General features: G+C 44.8%; 1 protein-coding gene across 1 annotated transcript in view; it reads left to right on the plus strand.

The window, feature by feature from the left end:
• Positions 1 to 1,320: 1,320 nt before the first annotated feature.
• Positions 1,321 to 24,427, plus strand: part of TJP2 (tight junction protein 2) — a 61,924-nt gene continuing 38,817 nt past the window's right edge. Inside the window, exon 1 of the mRNA XM_079996188.1 lies at positions 1,321 to 1,441. The gene's annotated coding sequence lies outside the window, so the exon portion shown is untranslated. The remainder of the gene's footprint in view (positions 1,442 to 24,427) is intronic.

The following is a 24,427-nucleotide window of genomic DNA, read 5'->3' on the forward strand; positions in this document are numbered from 1 at the left end:
GAATAGGTTAGTGGGTTTGGAGTTGCCTGCGAGATCATTAAATGTGACCTGGCGTTCTCTGGTCCATGGGGTCACGAAGAGTCGGACACGACTAAACAACAACAACAACTTGCACGAAGGAGAGGTGACTCTGTCCCTGAAGAGAGTGCCTGCCAAGGACCCAGAATGTGCCAGGCGGAGTGGCAGAGCTGGTTCTGAAATGAAGCTCATTTCTGGAACCTGTTTTCCATGCCAGAGTTTGTGGCAGAGCAAAGTAATAGTCACTCTTCTGACTGCATACGAGGTGCTGTTAGAGGCATAATGCCTGTTTTCTCGTCTTCATCTTCCTCGCGTTCAGGCTCTGTTGACTTCCAAGGCAAGTTCATGAGAGGGCAAGCATTTTATTTATTATTAAATTCGTAAACTGACCTTCATCTGAAGATCACAGGGTGGTTCACAACATAAAAATACAAAATGAGAACACATACTGACTCATGTGCAAGTAGAGTCACACCCCCTTCCTTCAGTGGCCAATGCAGGTAGTTCTTTCAGCGCTTGTTTAAAACTTTGAATTTTTAAGTTTGAGTTTTAAGTCTGTTTCTGCTCTTTAAGTACCTAAGATGAGCCTGCTGAATCAGGCCAATAGTCCAGCATCCTGTTCTTACAGTAGCCAGCCAGATGAGAAGCCAGCAAGCCGGACTGAGCCCAAGAGCCTCTTCCCCCTGTGGCTTCCAGCAACTGCAGTTCAGAAACATGAGTGCCCCCAGCCATGGAGGGCAGGGCAGAGCCATCATGGCAAACAGCCACAGACCGCCTTAGCCAGCCCTCTTCCATAGCCATCCAAGTTGGTCTCCTGCGGAAGCAAAGTCCATAGTTGAACCATGCACCCCGCAGGAAGGAGGACTTTCTTTAATCTGCCCTGAATCTCCCAACATGCAGCTGCAGTGGGTGCCCACAAGTTACAAGAGATGGAGAAAAACTTTTCTCTATCAACTCTTTCCATGCCATTGATAATTTTATAAGCTTCCGTCATGTCACCTCATACATTTCTCTAAACTAAAAACCTTTCCTCATAGGGGAGACGCTCCATCCCTTTGATCGTTTCATTTGCCGGTTTCTGAATTGTATAGTGATTGTATAGTGCTAAGTACAGTGAAAGAACTTGTTCAGACTCCATCAAAACTAGTAATGTCTGCTGTGTCAGTTGCCATGCAGAACTGTTGCCTTGCATGTGCCACATGCAGTTTAAAAGTAACTACCAAGTGTTAAGTTTTTAGTCTTTCAGGTTTAATGTTACTTGCATTAGACTTAACCTTTCCTTTCCTTTCCTTTTCAACTCAGGGAACAGACAACAATCCCACCATCCCCGTGTGACTGGGACTGGAACCAGAGCTGTAACTCCAGCCCAATACATCCTGCAGGAAAGAGACTGAGAGGACTGAAACGAGGCCTTCCTCACCAGGTACTTGTGCTAACAGATCTGTAAAGCTAAAATGCTTGAGACGTTGTGACTAACCTTTGACCATGTATTTTAAAAATTATGTTAGTGACATTTTTGCCACAGAAAGACAGAAAATGAAAGTGGCAAGGTACAAGGGAACAGTACAGTGGTACCTCAGTTTTCGAATGTAATCCATTCTGGAAGACTGTTCGACTTCCAAAACGTTCAAAAACCAAGGCGCAAAGGGCAGTCTGCAAATTCAGTAGAGAAAATTTTTTTGGGGGGGGACCTCAGTGCATTTGAAAATGGAAGCATTTACTTCTGGGTTTTCTGTGTTCAGAAACTGAAACGTTCGACTTCCGAGACATTTGAAAACTGAGATACCACTGTACAAAAGGTACTGTAGTTAAGCTATTGCAAAGATACTGCATTGTGTAGAGAAAAGTTACTTACAGATCTCCTCGCGCTGCATTGATCCTTTGAATGCAACTCTTCCCCACTGACAGCTGATTTGATGGAGGTCAGAGCAAGGGTCTATCTTTGTTTACATATAAGATGAAGGGCCACCATATTATGTCATTGGGGGGCAATGTCTCTAACCATCAACCGTGATACACCAATCGCCCTGATAACACCATATTCCATCTAACTACCCTTGTATGGTGAACTCTGTGGCCTCCCAGTGGTATTTCTAGACTCTGACTATTCTCTATGAATTATTTGAAAGTCATTAGAAGGTTGAATCAATAATAAAGCTAATGCCAGATTAGGTGGAATAGTTTGACATGTAATAACCGATATTTTTGTGAATACTGCAGCCCAGATATCTTTCACAAAATGACATTTCCACCAAAGATGGACGAAATCTCCTTCCTTCCACAGCTTTGCCAGCAATCCTGTGAGATCCTGGCCCCTAACAATTTATTATTCCATGTATATTTCCCATCTAGTTGCAAGTTTGCTCTAGAGCAGGGGTGGGGAATCTTTGGCCCTCCAAATGTTGCCAAACTAGAGCTCCCATCAGCCCTAGTCAGCATGGCCAATGGTCAAGACTGATGGGAGATGTAGTTCAACAACATCTAGACGGTCAAAGATTGTCCCACTCCTGCTCTAAAGAGCTCACATAAGCATTACCCCTGGTCTTTAAAATTTTTGCACGGGTGAATTTAGGGCTATGCAAGCAGACACTGGGTGCTGAGCCAAGGGGCACCGTCTCAAAACCTGGTAGGTGAGGTGCTGGGCTTTGGAAAGGAGGTATGAATGCATTTAAGTCTAAGGAGTCAGTCGGGCACAGAAAATGGAAGGATTGGGGAAAGAAGGAGACAGCTGGATGTATTTGAGAAACACAGGCCAAGGTATGAAAAGTGCAAGATTTAAGTTGCTTGTAGGTCTGGGACACACATGATGTTTGACATGGAGGCGCTGCCACCCCCCACATCCCATTTTCCATGGTGACTGAAGCTTTCCGTGTACTGTTTAGAAGCTTTTGCCATGTGTATTGGGGCCATCTTGTTGCAGGCCTCTTCCACACACCTCCTGCACCAGTCACTGGGAATCTGGAGGGTCCAGGGCACACGGTGAGCCCTTCCTGTGGGGTGGAGAATTGGTGGGTACAGAGAGGCCACCGTGGCAAATGGTGTGTGTGGTCCTGCATCTTCCCCTCAATACACATTTCCTTCTTACCAGCAGGGCTTTGCTCATGGACAAGGTCATGTGCTGATGCTTATACTGCTTTGCAAACATCTGTGAGAACAGGACTTTTTCTGTTCTGAAAAGTGTCTGCTTATTTTGCTTGTGACCTAAATAAACCCCCTGATTACTGTGAAAGAAGAGATTTGGATGTCATTGGAGTTTGACTCCAAATGACAGGATGGCAAGGGGAGCTTATAAAAGCCAAAGAACATAATTTCACTTAAATGAAGCTAGTGCTGAATAGCTTTGAAGAAGAAACACAGCAAACTAGCAAAACAAAAACAACAAACGATTGAGATAGAATTTGGTTCTTACAGTGCATTTGGTTTGAACTGAAGTGTGTCATTCTCCAGATTATAGATGTAATGCTGATTTGCTGTAAAGCAGGCTTTACAAACTGGAAGCCAGAATTGGGGAAATGTGTTGCTCCTCCCTACTCTTGTAAGCCTTAACCATGGCTTAGCATTACATCTCCAGTGATATGAACCATGGTTAAGGTCAGCAACAGGCCCTCTAAACAAAGGTTTAAAACTTGATTTCAACTCTGCTTAATATTGGAACTCTGGAATTAGTATCAGAGGCTATTCAGATGCAACACCAAACCATGGTTTGAAATGATGAGCTCCTGCCTACCCTTCGCCTGAGCAAAGGAGCTTGTGGAAGTGGCACTGGGGAGCCTGCTGCCTTCCAGATGTTGCTGGGCTCCAGCTTCTATCAGCCACAGCCAACATGACCAAAGATCAGGGGTGAGGGGAGTTGTAGTCCAACAACATCTGGAGGGCCACAGGTTCCCTGGTCTCAGGTGTGCTTCTGATTATTTGGCATTTACAAATGAATGTGTTTAGGGGCACCTCTCCCTAGATGCAGCCCAAGCCTTGCACCATGCAGGAGATCCCTGGGAAGAGGTCCTGGAGGGAAATGCACAGCAGTCTTCTGTTGAATGTAAAATTAGAGGAGCTTTTCCGTTATGGACCTACTTAGGGCCAGACAATTATTATAAATGTCAGTGTTCTTCTGTTTGTTTATAAAGCATTAGCCCATAAAAATGTTATAAATTTCTACAAGTTAAAATTTAAAATAAACTGAAAGAAAAGGAAAATGGGGAGGAGTCCTAAGGCAATGATAACAAGGCATTACAAGGCCTCTATAATGATTGACTTAAAGCTGTGGAATGCTCTTCTCAGTAAGGTGCAGAAATCGATCTACCATATTGGCCCAAATATAAGCCGCACTTTCCCCCAAATTCTGACTGTGAAAGGTTAAAGTGAGGCTTATATCCGGAACTGAGCGCTGTGCGCCCGCCTCCTGACACTACTGCCCTGAATGGGGGATGGGGGCAGCCGGCACCGGCTTGGGGAAGTAGTGCCGGGAGGCAGGAGTGCCAGGAGGTGGGTGCGCAGCGCTCGGTTCCGAATATAAGCCTCACTAACTTTTCACAGTCGGAATTTGGGGGGGAAAGTGTGCCTCATATTTAGGCCAGAGGTTTTTGGACTACAACTTCCGTCAGCTGTGGCTGTGCTGGCTGAAGCAGATGGGCATCATACTCCAAAACATCTGGAGGGCACCAGGTTGAGGAAGGCTTGATCTACAGCTTTTCTTTTAGAAAGGGCTGCTGCAAGGCTTTTGATCTGGTTGGCTAGGTGAGTGGCAGAATATCTGTCATGCAATTCCGTGGGTGTTGTGGTCTTTTTGTTGTGCTTTCTGAGTATGACTGTTGTTTTATTTTGTAATCTGCTTTGAAGAATTGTAGATTGGGCAGTTACACGTGCATTGTTTCAGGTTTTTTTATTTTCAAAGAACCAAAATTGTGTGTGCTTTCTGTCTTTGATGGAGGCAACACTGACACTACAGCAAAAGATCTCTTCAGGTTTATGTTGGTGGTTGTGAGACTCGTAGTTACTCAGCACTGGAAAAAGGAAGGTCTTGCCATTGCAAATTGGTATGCCAAGCTATGGAGTAGTTAACATACTGAGTTAGAGTAAATGAAAAACCTGGAAGATCCAGAATATTTTGTCTATGTTAAGTAAAATTTTATATCTCATGTGAGCCATACTTATCAATGCAAACAATTATGGAATGAGTTGGTAACTGTATCAGTATGAATTTTAGTACGAACTAGAGTTTTTTTCTAGCATTCTTCAGGATGTTTTGTTCTTCTTTGAGTAAGTAGTCCTCTCAGCTCTTGAGAGAACTCTGAAATATTACTGTTGTGCTTTAACTTAGTTCTTTAAAATAAAATAAAATTCTTGTCCCACCTAAATGATTTTTCACAATTGTAATTTCAAAACATTAAACTCTTCCTCTGTTGCCTAGCCTAGAACATTCTGAACTATATTAATCTTCAAGTGCACAAGAATTTGCAGTTAATCATTTTCAAAGACTTGAGTAATTTCATCAACAGGATGTGCATCTCTTCCTTGAAATAAGATGCATCATAGCAAATGTATACTGCTGCCTATTTTTGAAATAGAGAATCAAATTTTGTTAGATGTGAAGCAGGTGCTGGGTAATTTTTTAATTTTAATCTGCATTGTAATAAAGCCTTAGTTGATGTTTTAAAATGTCACCCTTAATGGTTACTGTATTAGTTGAACACATATATATTGACTTCTTAATTATCACTATAATAATTAAATACATATTTGACAGCTTAACGTGAGTTAATTGTGGGTCTGGTACATCCCTCTCTTGCAAGGGATTGCAAGACTCAGAGGGAATAATATTGCTAATGTTTGAAAAACTTCTCATTATTTCAGAATAAAGCTTTGCTCTTTGCTCTCCCCCCCCCCCCCCCGCAGCTCCCCATTCCTCTTTGTATCTTGCTGTTCCAAAATAAGAAACTTTCCTCTGGATCTCTCCTCTTGCTCCCTGTTCTGCTTGTCGATATGCCAACCTGGACATGGGTGGAAGGAGAGGCCTGGCCACAGAACATAGTTCTGCCTGAACCTAGAGCTCCGTACAGGACAGGTATCCTGGTCCCAAGCTGTACAGGGCTTTGCACACCAAAACCAGCACTTTGAACCTAGCCTGGTAGCTAATTGACAGCCCATGCAATTCTTTCAGCAGTAGCATAATACAGTGGCGATATTCTGCCCCAGTGAGCCGTCAAGCTGCCATGTTTTGAACTAGCTGAAGTGTCTAGGTCAGCCTCAAGAGTAGTCCCACAGAGAGGACATTGCAGCTTGTGGACAAGCTAACCTGATCCAGAATCGGCCATAGCTGTCTCACTCACTGAAGCTGGTAAAAGACACACATAGCCACTGAGGTCACCTAGGCCTCTGGTAATGGAGAACACCCCCAGACGATGAACCTTCTCCTTTGGTGGGGGCAGGGGGTAGGACTGCATTCAAAGCAGGCAACTGACCAATGATGAGAGGTTGTGTTGATGTCAGATGGGAGCAGTCCCCAGCAGGTCTTCTTATCAGTTAGGCATACCTGCAGAAGGCAGCTCTGGTCAATTCTATTTTTGAACCCACTACCAAGGATTTTAGGGACGCGGGTGGCGCTGTGGGTTAAACCACAGAGCCTAGGACTTGCTGATCAGAAGGTCGGTGGTTTGAATCCCCGCGACGGGGTGAGCTCCTGTTGCTCGGTCCCTGCTCCTGCCCACCTAGCAGTTCAAAAGCACGTCAAAGTGCAAGTAGATAAATAGGTACCGCTCCAGCAGGAAGGTAAACGGTGTTTCCGTGCGCTGCTCTGGGTTGCCTTAGTTATGCTGGCCACATGACCCAGAAGCTGTATGCCGGCTCCCTCAGCCAGTAATGCGAGATGAGCGCCGCAACGCCAGAGTCGGTCACGACTGGACCTAATGGTCAGGGGTCCCTTTACCTTTACCTTACCAAGGATTTTAAGGCTGTACCATCTGCAGGGGATAGCTCTGGGCAAATGGTATTCTTCATCATACTTGCAAATTGTTACTTCCTCCAAACTGGTAATCACTGTTTGCAGTTTTAACATATCCAACCTGGCATGAGGCTTCCACAGGTGGATTAACTGAACCTTCACCTATAACTTAGAAGCAGTAGTTTACATTTGATTTATATTTACTGTGATTTTGAAATGGAAATAAGGCATGTAGAGTTGTGGCAAGACTGGATGTGTTGACAATCTTTCTTCCAGTGTTGCTCATTGTAAGCACAGATTTAGCCACAATAATAACTATTCATTATCAACTAGTATTAGGTTCTGTTTTGTTTACGCATTTGGCCTCACAGGTTTATACCAGGGGAATCCAGTCTTTTGGGCCATGGGGGACATTCAGAAATCAAAGGATGGTTTTCAGCTATGTTTACTCATGAAAGCCACTGAAATTAATGTTCATTTTCAGTGGGTCTACTCTGAGTAAAACTTAAACTGTTGTAAGGTAAAGGAACCCCTGACCATTAACTCCAGTCGTGACCAACTCTGGAGTTGTGGCGCTCATCTCGCTTTATTGGCCGAGGGAGCTTCTGGGTCATGTGGCCAGCATGACTAAGCTGCTTCTGGCGAACCAGAGCAGCGCACAAAAACGCTGTTCTGTTGTGGGCACCACAAAATACCAATTTCACAGAAGATACTCGGAGACACCATTGAGGTCAGGGGGTCATTCCACGTCATGTCAAGACGGTCATGTCACCCACCGTCTCAGATTTTGATGAAACTTGGTGTACCTCCTTAAATTTTTTCCTTCTATCTCAAACAGTTTTAATTTTATAGCTCTTCAAAGTTTCGTGAAATCTCTGTTGTCTGTTCCTCTTGAGACCCTTGGCACATGTACATTTTTTCTTCTTCTCCATAACCAGTGATCAGATCTCTTTGAAATTTTACACAGAGTGCAATAAGAGGATGAGGATTTCAGGAAAAAATACACCATTCAAAAGATTTTATAAATGCCAAATATATATATAATTAATGTACTTTTTTTGGTGGAAAACCTAGGTTTAGAAAACCTCAATTTTCAGCATGTGGGTATGATGGAACTCAAAGTTTTTGATGTTGAAAATTATCACAAAGATATACTCTTTCTCGACAAATAATGAAATTTATGGGTTTTTTATTCCCTTTTAACAATTTTTTTACCTTTTTTGGACATCGTGGGGAAAAATGGCTACTGGGTACAACTTTCTTACAATCCATAGCTGTAGTAGAAAAAAATAATGAAAGAAAGTTGTTCATCATAAAAATTAACATAACAGTATGCCTTTCGGGGGGGAAACTTATAATATCCAATATTATGTTAAAAGAGTAAAGGGACCCCTGACTGTTAGGTCCAATCACGGACAACTCTGGGGTTGCAGTGCTCATCTCGCTTTAATGGCTGAGGGAACCTGCGTACAGCTTCCGGGTCATGTGGCCAGCATGACTAAGCCGCTTCTGGCAAACCAGAGCAGCGCACGGAAACACCGTTTACCTTCCTGCCGGAGTGGTACCTATTTATCTACTTGCACTTTGACATGCTTTTGAACTGCTAGGTTGGCAGGAGCAGGGACCAAGCAACAGGAGCTCACCCCGTCGCGGGGATTCAAACCACCGACCTTCTGATCAGCAAGTCCTAGGCTCTGTGATTTAACCCACAGCGCCACTCGCATTCCAGTGAATATTATGCTAGAAATATATATATAAAATAAAAAAAATAGTCCAGTAGCACCTTAGAGACCAACTAAGTTTGTTCTTGGTATGAGCTTTCGTGTGCATGCACACTTATTCAGATACGATATTATGTTAATACATGTAAAATGTACATGTGCCAAGGGTAACGTAGATTTCATGAAACTTTGAAGTGCTATGAAATTAAAACCATTTGAGATAGAGGGGAAAAAATTAAGGGGGTTTCTTTCAACCACAAGAGAAGGGTGTAGACCAAGTTTCATCAAAATCTGAAATGGTGGGTGACGAAACCCTTGTTTTTTGCGTTGATCTGATGTGGAATGACCCCAGGGAGAGATGGAAAGAAGGACTATGGCATAAGAGGATGGGTTGACAAGTAATGAAAAAGAGGTATTTTGAGTTATCTCTCCTAAGAAACCTCATTAGCTAAGAAGCCATACTATCTCTCGAGTTTGATTTCTTCATTGTCCGGTTTCTTAGGACAGATGACTCCAGATAATATCCCTAACTCCCCTACTACTTGTCAGCCCTTCCTCTTATCCTTTAGTCCTCCCTTTCCTGAGCTTAGGCCATTGGGAAAGAGGGCAGCGGCATAGTAGGGATAAGCCAGAAACCAGAAGCACCTGTGCCTCCGCTGAGAGGCAACAGCACTGAGATCTGTGGCTGCAGCCACAGGAGGAGGACGAGGCAAAGGCTCCCTCGGTGCTGACTTAGCAGTGAAATGGGACCAGGACCCTGGAGAATGCAGGATGGGATCTTGACCTTGCAACACAATAAAATTACTGCATTTCCTGTTAAATGTAACTATTGTCTCCAATTCTGGGAATAGAAATTGTGTGCCCCATGCCAGGGGAGCCTGCCCATCTTCTACAATTGGCCACTGAGGCCTTGCTCTCTGGGCTTTGTGGGATAAGGCCTTTTTAGTATGTAGCGGGGCTGAACTTGTATGTGTGGGTGAACTTTATATTAAGTGCATATTTGTGTGTGTATTGTGTGTGTGTTTTCAGACACTTCCTTCTTGATAATTGGCTTCTAATACTGATTTCCTGTTCTGAAAGTAACTTGACATTGGTTTTAGGAGGAAAATATGTAGGGCATGCATTGGATAGGTGCTAAAATACCACTTTGTTGTCTTAGTTACTGCACTGCAATCGTTCAGTGTGTATGCATTGCTCTGGCCAGTGCATATCTATTGCATAAAGGGAGACAAAACAAATGTACAGTAGTTACAATGACCATTGTTTTGCTTCTTCAGGATGAGGGCTCGCCAAACAAGATATCTGAAAGAGTTTCTGGTGGGCTTCCTAAGCCCGCTTGGCTTGCTGCCCTCAAGTCGCCTTTTCTCCTTTCCAGGCGTTCCCCTGGCGCGCGCTGCCGGGCCTCTTCCCTTGTTCCTGCTCTGCCCCGGAGCGCGAGCCCGCCCGCCCGCCCGCCCGGCGTGGCCTTCCCTCTCGGCGCCGCCGCCGCCGCCGCCTCGGCTCTTCTCTGGCCGCTTCCCCTCGGCCGGAGCCCCGCGCTCAGCTCCCGGGGAGGCGCCGGAGGCTGAGCCGCGTCGGGGGCGGGGCGCGGGCGGAGTCCGGCGGGGAAGTCGCGTCGCTTCCGAGGGGGACCCGCCAGTCCCGGGCGAAGCGTCGCGGCGACCGCGGAGATGCCGGTGAGAGGAGGAGGCGGCGACGGCGGCTCTCTGCTGCGCGCGGCCGCCCTGCTCTCGCCGTGGCCTCGGGTGAGTGGGCGGAGGCGCCCCGGGCGGGCGGGCGCGGAGAGGGCCGGGCGGGCAGCGGCGCTCGCCTTCCGGGCGGAGGAAGCCCTTCCCCGGAGCTGCCTGCGCAACTCGCTTTGTGGAGTTGAAATGTCACGGGCGGCGCCTCTTCGCCTTCGCGGCCTTTGGCCCCCTGCCGACGGTTTCCTTTCTCCATCCTCCTCTTCTGCCAGCTGAGAGGAACAGGTCATGAGTCTGAGGAAGGGAGCTCGAATGTCCCAATCAGTTTGTTAAACTTTAATATGCTCCAAGACACTCTCTTTACGTTTTTCATATACTCTGAAAATCCAGTGTTAAAATCTGAGGTGTGTGTCCTCTTTGCTGCATTGTTTTGATTTTATGTACTTCTTTTTTATGCATCAATTTTATGTATAACTTTCGTCTTTGTTTGGTTTGACAATGGAGGGGTTTTATGGACTAACTTAAAAGGCATACTTCCATAAAATAATAAGATCCTTTGTATCTTCCTTTATGCTGTTTTTATTCCTTTCACTTATATTAATTTAACATAACTGTAAATTATGTTCACCTTGATCATTAGCTGGCCGTACCTAGGATTTTCACTGAGAAGAATGCTTTATATTAATACCCAGATAGCCTAATACCATAAAGTGAGATAACAATTACTGGGATTGCATAACATGAGTAATGAAGGCTGTGATGCAGTGACAAGCCTGCGGCCATCCATCAAGCCCCATGATTCATATTCAGGTTTAACACATGCTGTGCTTGAGATTTCCGTGTGTATGAGTTTATGGAGATGACTCCACAAAGAGAATCATTGGGAAAACTTGCAAATAGAACTACACATTTCCCAATTGCTGGGGGTGTGGTGACTTCATAAGTACATGTTGAAAAATCTCCCTAGAAAGTGCAGTCTGGGTTTGAAGTCATTGTAGGGATCATATAAGCTTAAATTTAGAAGGAACTATGAGGGTCATTACGGGACGCGGGTGGTGCTGTGGGTTAAACCACAGAGCCTAGGACTTGCCGATCAGAAGGTCGGCGGTTCGAATCCCCGCAACAGGGTGAGCTCCTGTTGCTCAGTCCCTGCTCCTGCCAACCTAGCAGTTCGAAAGCACGTCAAAGTGCAAGTAGATAAATAGGTACCGCTCCAGCGGGAAGGTAAATGTCGTTTCTGTGTCTGCTCTGGTCCTCCAGAAGCAGCTTAGTCATGCTGGCCACATGACCCGGAAGCTGTACGCCGGCTCCCTCGGCCAGTAAAGCGAGATGAGCACCGCAACCCCAGAGTCGGTCACGACTGGACCTAATGGTCAGGGGTCCCTTTACCTTTACCTTATGAGGGTCATTAATCCAATGTGGGAATCTTTTGTCCAACATGGGGTTTGAACTCACGACCATGAGATTAAGAGTCTTCTGTTCTACTGACTGAGCTGTCCCAGCCAAAATGCTGAAAGACAAGGAGTCCTACTGATTCTTTTAAGTTAAAGGCTGCAGGTTGATTTAAGCTAGGAATTGAATAAGAAATTAAATTAATTTGTTAAATAATTCTGCTGGCCAGGATAGGCCTGCTACTGCTGTCATAATGTCTGTGGTATAAAGCAGCTTAACTTTCTTCCTTTAGCCATTCTATCTTTATCACTTTTGTATCTAACCTTTGTCACAATTTATGTAGTATAAAGCTCGGATGTTTTATTTAACATATTAAAAATACTTAGTTTAAATTTTGAGCATAAAATTGGCATGTTGTTCAACAAGATAATATAGTAAAAATATGATATGCAGCCCAACTGTATGAGGCAGCGAAACCAATTGTACACAATAGTGCCAAATGATTATTTTTGTTTTCAGCTACTTTTTGTATTATTTGTTTCCTTTGACATGAGCTACAGACGGCAAAAAAAATAGCTATAAAAACCTGTATTAAACTTTTGACAGTACAGCTGTTGTTTGTTTTGCTTGGTTGTCTTAAAATTATGGTAGAGGCCCTTTGAGAGTACTGCTTGCTAATTCCTTCTAGCTATGCATATCTATTATTCATTTTTAGTTTAAATAATGTAGTTTACTTAATCTGAACTGGTTGCCTTTGTATAGACCCAACAAAATGTTGATCATTGGAGCTTGTGGAAGTATGCAAACATTTTAGATTTTAACATGATTGTGTCGAATGAAACATCATTTTGCTTTGTGATGGGTGATCTGCTGCTGATCAGTGATAAACAGGACTTGACCTGCCCTCCTCTCAAAAGGCTTTATTTTCTCTTTCTCTGTTCTCTTTTCAAATGTTGGCAAAAGGCTTATCTTCCTGACTTATGCGAAAGTATTCAGCATCCAAGATTGTTCTGTCAAAATACAGGATTGGGCCCAGCTAAGTAACTTCCATGGGTAAACTAGTTTCATTATGGAGCAGCTTGGGGACTTGCCATCTAGAATAACTTTGTCAGAGGAGCATAATGTGCATTTGTTTTGCTGTGATGGTTTTGTATGTACTAGGAAAAAGTGGCTTAGGGCATGTCCACAACATCTGTTTTTCATGTTGTAAGTAGTTGGTGCAGCCTGTTCACCAGCCTGAGTCTTAGAGTCGTAGAATTGTAGACTTGGAAGGGACTTCAAGGGTCATCTAGTTCAACCCCCTGCAATGCAGGAATCTCAGCTAAAGCATTCATGACAGATGGCCGCCCCACCTTGGCTTAAAAACCTCCAAGGAAGGAGAATTCACCATCTCCTGACTGTTCCACTGTCAAACAACTCTTACTGTCAGAAAGTTCTTCCTGATATTTAGTTGGAATCTTCTTTCTTGTCTTGTCCCTACTTATTCTGGATTTGTTCACACAAGGTAAAGGTAAAGGTACCCCTGCCCGTACGGGCCAGTCGTGTCCGACTCTAGGGTTGCGCGCTCATCTCGCTCAAGAGGCCGGGAGCCAGCACTGTCCGGAGACACTTCCGGGTCATGTGGCCAGCGTGACTAAGCGGCATCTGGCGAGCCTGAACCAGCGCCGGAAACGCCGTTTACCTTCCCGCTATAAAGCGGTACCTATTTATCTACTTGCACTTAAGGGTGCTTTCGAACTGCTAGGTGGGCAGGAGCTGGGACCGAACGGCGGGCGCTCACCCCGCTGCTGGGATTCGAACCGCCGACCTTGCGATCAGCAAGTCCTAGGCACTGAGGTTTTACCCACAGCGCCACCCGCGTCACACAAGGTAGTGTTCCGTTAACAAAATGCTAATTTCCCCATGATTAGTTTTTGAAATACAGTGGTACTTCTGGTTGCGAACAGGATCCGTTCCAGAGGCCCGTTCGCAACATGAAAAGCGTGCAACCTGAAGCTCCGTATCTGCACAGGTGCGTGGCATGATCTGGCACTTGTGCGCATGCAGCGAAACCTGGAAGTAACCCATTCCGGTACTTCTGGGTCGCCATGGGACCCAACCTGAAAAACCATAACATTAGGTATGACTGTATCCTAGAATGTCTTCATTGCAGCTACATCTCCACTATAAGATTTCCCCCCCTTGTATTCCTTGAGTTTGAGTCAGATGGGCGGGTAATAATAATAATAATAATAATAATAATAAAAAAATACCTATCCAGTAATTCCTGGCGACAAGCACCATATTTCTTATGAAATGAAGGCGCTGGTGCGCTGTTACTGGAATTCTGACCTTGGATAATCTTGGTTATTTTCCTGCTCTAGCTGCTATTGTCTGTTAGCTAGATGGAGGTTGAGATCTGTAGCGGAGCAATGGATTGTCCTAGGACAAGCAGGTTAGAAACCTAAAGCTTAGAGAGGGTTTAGGAACTTCTCAGGAGAGGTTTATTGTACCAGCAGTATTTGGACCCCCCTCCAAATGTGAAATACCACTACACCTTTTCCCACCACAGCCTAAAAACGGAAAGGAGCAAGCCTTGGTTTTGGCAAAACCCCCAAGACTTTTAAGTAAGGTCATTTACTTCACCTCTGAGCTACCTTTGACATTGGCAGTGGTGTCAGTTTTATGTAAAAGTTTGAATTAGGGGGGGAAATCCTATGCAAAACCAAGTAATTTGCAGTGGGAAATGTTCAGTTGGTGTCAGAAAATTTTCTGATGCCCTTGGAAATGATGTTAGCATGTTTATTTTACTTGCAGTTAGTAAACAAAGCTAAAAACTTTGAAACTGGCAGCTTGCCTAATACTAATTTGCAGTTGGCACCTATTCTTATGAAACCCCTTTTTACTTTGTGTGCAGAAAATAATGCAGCAGAAAATACTCCATTTTTGAAGAGCTTCTACCCCCTTACACTGTGTCCTTGGGAGTTGGGTGACTTTTAGGCTAGTGAGCAAGATCTCAGGTACATCTGCCATACAAACTGGGACCTTCTTGCTAATTTCTCATGGTCAGGAACCACATCTTGACTCATAGATGGTTATTGGAAGATATTGTCTTTGTAGGTTGAATTGGATTCTTAAGCTGCTGGAACAAACCCAGATTTTGGCTACTTTTATGAGATGACCAGGATATCTAGTTCATCAGCTTGGTGTGAGTACCTACCATGGTGGTGGGGGGAGGAGGAGGAGGAGGAGGAGGAGGAGGAGGAGGAGGAGGAGGAGAAGAAGAAGAAGAAGAAGAAGAAGAAGAAGAAGAAGAAGAAGAAGAAGAAAAATGTACTGCTTCAAGTCGATTTATTTCCTGGTATCAACAAACACCAGGACTCACAGGCCCCAGAGAGGCTTATGGCCTTAAATATGTTTGCCTCTTTCTTTTTTCTTCCTCCTCACTCTGAAGCAGCGAGCAGAGAGAGGTGCCTTAAACCCCACAATTCTTATAATCCCCATAATTCCTGTGGACATGTATACTTTGGGCTCAGCAGAATTTTGGGGTACTAGAGATGGTGGCTGCTTCTCTCCTGAACTCCACCCCAAGACCTGCCGTCTGGGCTTGCAAGCTTGAGCGGTGGAGCTTAGCACTGCACTCAGCAGAGAAGGCCTAAACAAAGTAGCATCAGCCATCACTATAATTTCCCCCGACGGGGAGTAAGGACTGCCAGAGTGTGGCAGCAGTCTTGCAGGTAGATACAGCAGAAGCAATATTAGGCCAAACTGCTGTGTCTGTGTGTTTGACGCAGTGCCATATCTTTTAAAACTACCTCAAAAAGTATTTATTGATTTACACTGAAAAGACTGGCAATGGTTCCGCTCCCAAGCTTGTCATTAACTTTGATGAGATTTGTTTATACTTTTTGCTAAAACAAAAAGAAAAATCCACATGTAAAATTCAACTTCAGTAGAAAATCATAATCTTCTTTAGCGTTACAAAGGCAAATGTATGAAGAACTGCCTCCTTGCCTACCCTCCCGTTTTTATTCTCCTTTATGTCGTCCAAAATAAAGGAAAATCTGTTCTTTATGCATGCCAGCCGCCCTCTTTGATTGCACAAACAAGGCAGGCTACCCATTGCGTCAACTGCTGAACTGAACCCTTTCAGTCACAAGATTGTCTGGAAAAAAATATTTAATGTGACATGTCAGAAGAGAGGTGGAAAAGATATGAATTTGGCAGCAGAAGTGAACTTTGAAGCACCCTCCTCTCTTACATGCTTCACTAGGAAAAATGGTTAATAATAATAATAATAATAATAATAATATTTTATTTATATCCTGCCCTCTCCAGCCGAAGCCGGGCTCAGAGCGGCTAACAACAATAAAATAATACAACATTCTAAAATCATTTCATTATAAATAAGTTCAAATCAGATTAATGGCAACCATTGGGCTAGAGTTCTGTGAGGATTCAGAGTCTTCTCATTGTTTTCGTCCTCTTCACACTAAAAAGAAAGAAAAAAAGCATTTGGCAGAGGGCAGCCCTTGAAATCTTAGCTTTCAGCCTGTTGAAACAAATGCCTGGTTGTAGTTAAATTTCCCATTCCTCAGTCCTTGTTTTCCTAAGGGTGTGAATGTGGAAATGTTGCAATTCTATTGTCTTTTGGTTCTCTCTGAGCAGCTAGTATGTTGTTAGCTAAACTGAAGTCATAACTGAGAAGCAATTTCTGATGCTTTTTCTTGTTATGAAAAATGGGGAAGGGTATCTTCTAATGAGATTGTGTACAATGAAATTTCTGAAGGATTAGAATCTGAAAGGTGTTTTTTTTTTTTGCTCCATCCTGAGGTCTTTGAACCAATATCAACAAAAGGTGAAAATATAATGTGTTCCCTGTAAGAAAAACCCTGGGGCCTCATTTGAATGGTAGAATGTTTGGGGCCTGGTGGGCGGGGCTTGAGTGTTTTGCTCCAGAATCAGCCCCTCCCTTCAGGGTGGTTCCGTTCAGAGGGACCAAGAAGTAGGATGTGATCTACGATCCAGTGTAAAACTGGCAGTGATCTACCACCCAGGGGTGGGTGCAGGGAGGGCGTGTGTGCTGACAGGGTAGGCATGGGCACGCGCAGGCGAAAGGAGCTCAGGGTGAGGTGGTGTGGCGATCAACCAGAATTCATCCCAGGATTGACTGGTAGATCGCGATCAACGCCTTGAACATGGCTGCTGTATTTAGTTTCTCTCATTCTGTTATTTTGTTACAGTTTTCCCTCAGTTTATTATTAAAGCTTAGTTTACATTTACGTGAGCCACTTATTTTTCTGAGAGAAAAAGAAACTCTTCTGAGGAAAGGTGTAGAATATCCTAAACTTGGGTGAGTGAAGGGATATTCCCATTTTGCCAGGAGGATTGGTTTAGTTAATTATCCCCCATCCTCTACAACATTTCCATCCTACAAAAACACTTAAAGCTTACTATAGAGAAGTGAAGAGTTCAGGTATTGCATTTGTATAAAGAGGCAGGGAAACCTGTAAGACACTTCTCTGCCCAGAAATGTTGGCGTTTGCACCCAAGAACTGTGCACCCATTTTATCCAGCGTGCAGCCAGTGACCTCCCTTGGGTTCCTGAATGGCAGGAGGCTGCCCATTGCAAGACAGAACTTGCAAAGAGAATATTGAAATGAGTTGCCTCGGGAGGAGCATCTGACGCCAGCACAGGCTGCTTTTATAGAAGTAGGGCAAGGTCTGAGAGATTCATATGGACAACTTGTTTTCCTGGGTTATCATCACAAGAAGGCCATGGAAGAGATAAGTTTTTCTGGAAAAGAAATCAGTTAAATGGGGCCTTGTAGCTGATCAATTGATGCTTTGTTCCCTAGCTAATGACATCTAGCAGTTCCACTAAAAAGCCTTTTTGCAAATGTATCAAGAAAGTTATGCCTATGTCAGTGGATTTTCTTGCCCAGACCTAACAATTGCAGCACAAACAGTTTACAATGGATTATACAGTAGAACAAAGACTCCAGTGTCTGGAAAAATCCTCAGAATTAAGCAAAGAGGTTTCTTGCGGTAATTGTCCTAATTCAATTCTCAGTTAAATGGCTGAATATAGTTTAAGCCTTTATTTCAGTTTTAATTGGTGGTGTCAGAGAGTATGCATACAAGTCAGGCTCACACTGCTAAGTCTGTTAGTAGGTTAACATATGAGTTCAGGTTGAAATTATTTCCTTTATTTCTTTTAGCAATATATCACATATAATTTTATATTTATAAAATCTTGTACCTTAAAATATATTTGACTTTGAAGAGAATTCCTGTTGTGTATTAATTTATTTTATCATCCAGTGAGATACAGATACAGTGAAAAGTAGTATGTGAATAAGTGGTGAACAATTGTTTTATTAGAACTAGGACAAAGGATATATGAAGTGAGAGTAGTCATTTAAATGGATGGGCTTGAGAATCAAATAGAAACTTAAGGTAAAGGGACCCCTGACCATTAGGTCCAGTTGTGACCGACTCTGGGGTTGCGGCGCTCATCTCGCTTTATTGGCCGAGGGAGCTGGCGTACAGCATGACTAAGCCGCTTCTGGCGAACCAGAGCAGCGCACGAAAACGCCGTTTACCTTCCCGTCGGAGCAGTACCTATTTATCTACTTGCACTTTGACGTGCTTTCGAACTGCTAGGTTGGCAGGAGCAGGGACCGAGCAACGGAAGCTCACCCCATCGCGGGGATTCAAACCGCCAACCTTCTGATCGGCAAGCCCTAGCTCTGTGGTTTAACCCACAGCGCCACCCGCGTCCCTTTGTTGCGCTATAGAATCATAGAATTGTAGACTTGGAAGGGACTCCAAGGGTCATCTGGTCCAACCCTCTGCAATCTAAAAATCTCAACTAAAGCATCCATGACAGAGGACCATCCCACCTCTGCTTCAAAAAGAAGAAGAAGAAGAAGAGTTTGGATTTGATATCCCGCTTTATCACTACCCTGAGGAGTCTCCAAGCGGCTCACATTCTCCTTTCCCTTCCTCCCCCACAACAAACACCCTGTGAGGTGAGTGGGGCTGAGAGACTTCAAAGAAGTGTGACTGGCCCAAGGTCACCCAGCAGCTGCATGTGGAGGAGCGGAGATGCGAACCCAGTTCCCCAGATTACGAGACTACCGCTCTTAACCACTACACCACACTGGCTCTCCGACACCACACTGGCTCTCCAGTGGAAAACTCCAAGGAAGGAGCGTCCAGCACCTCCAATTTAGAACTCACCAGCTGAAGACTACTAGATAGTCCTCCAGAGTTAGCTTGAAACACTGAATTCTTCACAACCAAAAACATAATTTTAAGACCTCACTGAATAAATTTGCAAAATTAAGCATCACCCCTAAAATGACACGCCCGAGTTGTGGAGAACGTCCATATTCCTACCTCCCTGTTGCTTTGCTATTTTAGAGTGGGGGAGATGGTTGCCAGTTATTATTCATAACATTGACTTCTTTAGAAGCTGGGCCAAATTATCTGTTGGGTAGATACTACTGGGATTCATTGGTGGAGCATGTCTTCATTGCGCCTTCATGGGGCAGGTGCGCCAAGGGGCGGGGCCCAGCCCTCACTGCTGATGAGACGCCAGCCCCAATCTGCTTTGCAGTCTCAGTCTCTCAGAGCGGATCAGGACGTGAGAAGAACACAACAGCCAGATGCATTAGACCTCCAGTTATAGGGCAGTATATTATTATTATTAATAATAATGGCCACATGCCCTTCGATCCCATCATCACCCTCACTTTGCTGGTGATATGAGTACAAGTGACAGCAGAAATATAGCCAAAAAAGCAAACCACAATCCCTAGTTGAAATAAGCCAAGAATAATGATTTGATGAAGCTGCTCATCAGAGGAGGGAGCAAAGCAGGTGCAGGTTCTCCTTCCCCATGCCCACCTGCCCCACATGGTCAGTTCTTGGTCTGACCCTTAGGTGGAAAAATATTCCCCACTTATGGCCTGCTGTAATGTGTGAATGCATCCTACACAACACAAATATTCAATTAATATTGGGGGGGGGGCTGTGAGAGGACCACAATATTCTTTCGATTGTAATTTTAAAAAAATCTGATTTTAATGTTGTATTTTGAGTTGTTGTGACCTGCTCTTGGGCAGGTAATAAATCAAATTATCATTATTAGTGCTGAGGGAGTGGCCAGGTGCATTGGAAGAGAGGAGCAAATTCCATGGAGAAGTTGTTAGCTTGTTATATGGTGTACCCTGCTCCTTAAGTGAGTACAGTGGTACCTCGGGTTACATACGCTTCAGGTTTAGTCTCTGCTAACCCAGAAATAGTGCTTCAGGTTAAGAACTTTGCTTCAGGATAAGAACAGGAATTGTGCTTTGGCGGTGCGGCGGCAGCAGGAGGCCCCATTAGCTAAAGTGGTGCTTCAGGTTAAGAACAGTTTCAGGTTGAGAACAGACCTCTGGAACGAATTAAGTACTTAACCTGAGGTACCACTGTATATAATTGCAACAGAATTTGAGGCGGGCTGCTAAGAGCAGAGAAATGGCTTTTGTTTTCTGACACTTACTTTGAAAAGTATAAATCTGTGGTTTTATAAGATTAGTTGTTCCTGGCTCAAATTTTAAATAATTAGTTATATCCTGTTGGAGAACTTTGAATGTATTGTCACTGGTGTTCTTTGTGGTTGCAAGAAATAATGTGCATGCAAAAGTCAGTAACTAACAAGTTTGGGTGCTGTTTTTAAAGTCCCTCCTCTAATGTTGAAGCTTTTCACTGAAAAATGCTTGGGCAATGGCAATAGCTTTCCCTTCATGGTTCCAGATCAATTTGATGAGCTATTTGAAGGAGCCCTGCCGCCTCATGTGCCACAGTCGTGACTGCATCTAATAATAGGGCGACAAAGTGTGAGCCTGTAAAGTAGGGGCAGCCAACTGGGTGCCCTCCAGGTGCCGTTGGACTACAACTCCCTTGCCCATTGGCCATGCTGACTCGGCCTGATGTTATTTGTAGTCCAGCAACACCTGCAGGGAACCCTGTTGGTTATGCTGTAAAGCTGTGTTTCCCAAACTTTGAATAATCATGTACTCCTTCTGAAAGTTTATTCTTACTGGCATTCCCCTTCTTAGAAGAAGATAATTGGGGAGTAGTTTTAATAATACTATTTTAGCTTTTATGCAGCTAAAAAAGCTATGATGAATTATAATTAAAATTTCTGCCGTGTACCCTTTGAACCCCATTCATGTCCTTCTGAGGGTACATGTACCACACTTTGGGAAACACTCCTGTAAAGGATCGAGCCTTATGCCTCTGCTTTCAAGTGGCAGAACTAGCCAGCTTCTCTTGAGCACCAGGACTTCCCAGTTGCAGGGATGGCATCATGGTGAGGGTTGTGAGAGAGGACCAGTAGTTCTGAGCCAAGGAGCATCCAAGACTGTAGGTGGCTGGCTGAAGGTGCACTTAGAGATGCTTAGCTTCGAAGTAGCAGGTTGTCTTGAGCTGCAAGTAAATGGGTCTCTTCTATATTTTCAGAGAGCTCTATCGGCAGCCTTGTCTAGGTGTTGGTCCCAGGAATGATGGTGTTGGGATTAGCCTCTCTGAAACACTTTCCTGTACAAGCTCCATCAAATGAGGAGTAAAGTAAAAGGTAAAGGGATCCCTGACCATTAGGTCCAGTCATGACCAACTCTGGGGTTGCGGCACTCATCTTGCTTTATTGGCCGAGGGAGCATGTGGCCAGCATGACTAAGTTGCTTCTGGTGAACCAGAGCAATGCACGGAAACACCGTTTACCTTCCTGCCGGAGCGGTACCTATTTATCTATTTGCACTTTGACATGCTTTTGAACTGCTAGGTTGGCAGGAGCAGGGACCGAGCAACGGGAGCTCACCCTGTGGCAAGGATTCGAACCGCTGACCTTCTGATCGGCAAGCCCTAGGCTCTATGGTTTAACTCACAGCACCAACCGCATCCCTCAAATGAGGAGTAGTAGTAGTTACAAAATAGTCTTCTGTCCCATGTTTTTAGACCCTGCTTAGTCATGCTTTATTTATGTAATGATGAAAGAATTGGAGAAATCTACCTTGTCCATCTAAAGTATCTGCTGTGGGCAGTGATACTACTGTACAAATGGTGGCTTTACACAGACACACACACATTTTAAAGAGAATCCCCAGCAGTGGCGTAGCGTGGGGGTGCAGGGGGGGCCGGCCGCACCGGGCGCAACATGGGGGGGGGCGCTCGCACTAGCAGCTCTCTGCCCCTACTAAAATCCACAGGTTAGGGAGCCCGCGCTCGCTCGGCTTGGCGAGGTCGCGGAAGGGGGAGAGCGAAGCCTTCTGCCGCGGGTGAAAAAAGGAGAGGAAGCCGGGCGGGCTGGCTGGCTGGCTGGCGGGGGTCTGGCTGCGCCTGCTGTTGCCGCTGCTGCCGGGCTTTGACAGCTTGGTGAAGCAGAGGGAGAGGAGCTTTATGGTAATTGCGGCTCTCTCTCCACTGGCCTTCTGGGTAGTGAGCCGAGCCGAGCCGGGAGTCTGGCGAGGGGGCGGGAAGAGACTTTCCCCCCTTTTTTCCACCTCGCCTGGTCAAAAAGGAGAGCGGAGTCTCCTCAGGGTGCCCTCAGGCAGGGCAGGGCAAGGCAAGCAGAGCAAGGAGGAGAGAGAGGGGAAGGGGGGGGAGTAGCCAGGAAACGCCGCGGTGTGGAGGGGGAATCAATTAAGGAGAGAAAGCGAAAAGCCTTGGAGAAAGGGGAAAAAGGAAAGAAAAGAGGCAGCTCCGGGAGATTGCGGGGGAAAGAGAAGCCTCGCTGCTGCTGCTTGGGAGAGTGGAGTGGAGGTGGCTGTGCTGCCGCTGCCGCAGCCGCTGCCTCTACTAGCGGCGGCTCCCTGAGTGCTGAGCCCGCCGGGGGGAGGGGAGGGGAAAGCGGAGAGGGCGGGTAAGGGAAGGAGGAGGCGGTGGAGGAGGAGGAGGCGAAGGGGGGCAGCGTGCAGCAGACGGAGCCCCTGCTCTCCCAGCGGCAAGGTGAGGAAGAGCGGCTTTCCCGGTGGATTAAATCCCCAGAGCCAGTCCAGCCACGCACACGCCACCGCCGCCACCGCCAGGACGCGGAGCTCTCGCCAGGGAAGAAAGAGCATGTAGGCGCCGTCGCCAAGGAGCCGTCGAGCCCACTGGGTTAGGGGCGCAAATTACTTGCCTTGCCCCGGGTGCTGACAACCCACGCTACGCCGCTGATCCCCAGAGAACTTACAGGAACATTCTAAATTTGATACTTAGCTGCAGAAATCAAATGTATACAAACTAGTGGCTTTTAGAAGTTTGCCTGCCTATCTGTTGTATTAAGACTTAGGTGAATCTGGTAAAAATCATTTGAATGGAAAAAGGTTTTTTGCTTTCCAATTATCTCTCTCTCTCTCTCTCTCTCTCTCTCTCTGTGTGTGTGTGTGTGTTTGTGTGTGTGTGCTCCTTTCTTTCATCTGTCTTGTCAAATAGCTGCTTAATACCACCATCTAGTGGAAAATTAGTTTATAGGTCATTTGCTGTTTTAACACCCATCACTTCTGTAGCAGCTGCTGCCAATCAATTTAATTATACTGGCCATTCGCATTACTCCAAATTCACAGTAACTGCCTATATGACCATTAGTGAGTGATTCAGCACCAAATTAAAGGGTTTATCTATTTTTGTGTCATAAACTAACAGTTCTGTTTCCTTGCCTTTCAGTGTGTTTCTGTAAATTCAGAAGCTGCTTAAATTAAGGAGCCATTCAGATCCCATTACCAGAAACAATGAGTTATGAAGCTGCAACTTGAGGGCAGAAGGAAAATGAGCCATCGTTAAAAAGCAGCAGCAAACAATATGCATAAAGCTTCTTCACTTGATCCAGAAAAACGGGTGGAGGGAAATAAAGGAAAATATTAAGCAGGAGGGAGGTAACTGGATATTGAATAGTCTGTATTCCCTTGCAGCACCTGAGAGATGGATCAGGTGAAAAGTGCTCAAAAGCCTGTCATTGGTTTGGGTAACTTGGTTTATCTTATTTACTCTAGCTCAGATGTATGTGCCCAAAGGCAGAGATGTTCTTTTGAAGTCTAGCGTTAGGAGCTGAATGCTGGCCTTCCACACTGTAAGGACAGGTCCTGCTCCTCGGCTTGTCTTTCCACTTGTTCTGTCTCAGCTGCACTTCGGCCACTTCCCATATGCAGCTTCAACAAGGAGTGAGTTGCAGATGTCAAAGACCTTACAGCTGAAGCAGCACAAAGATTTCATATCACCTCAAAAGTAGAGACTTGCTCCTGAGTAAACATCCATAGGATTGTGGTGCAAGTGATGCGCAGGCATGTGAACCAGCCCATAGTTTTTTCATTTTCGTTCATTACATACATCTCAAATTTTTAACATTTGCTATATATTCCTCCCTCCCTCCCCTCCAAGACTTCCCCCAACTTGCGTTTCTGGTTTGTTTCTATTTTCATCTGCTTTGCTGTCTCTCAACAGAAAAAGTTATCAATAACATAACATCAAGCCTTAAAAACATAAAAATAAAATTAAATACATCATCTTTTTTTACTATCTTCCAAACATTTTCTAATGCTGATAATGTGGATGTTTATTTAAATCCTGCCATCAAGTCTGTTGCCTTTCTTTGTTTCTGAAAGTATAATATGAATAACCATTCATATTACACTCTTTTTCAAAGTCTCTGTTGTCTTTTTCTCTTAGTC

Source organism: Podarcis cretensis (genome assembly GCF_951804945.1).
Source record: "Podarcis cretensis genome assembly, chromosome: 11".
Taxonomy (NCBI): domain Eukaryota; kingdom Metazoa; phylum Chordata; class Lepidosauria; order Squamata; family Lacertidae; genus Podarcis; species Podarcis cretensis.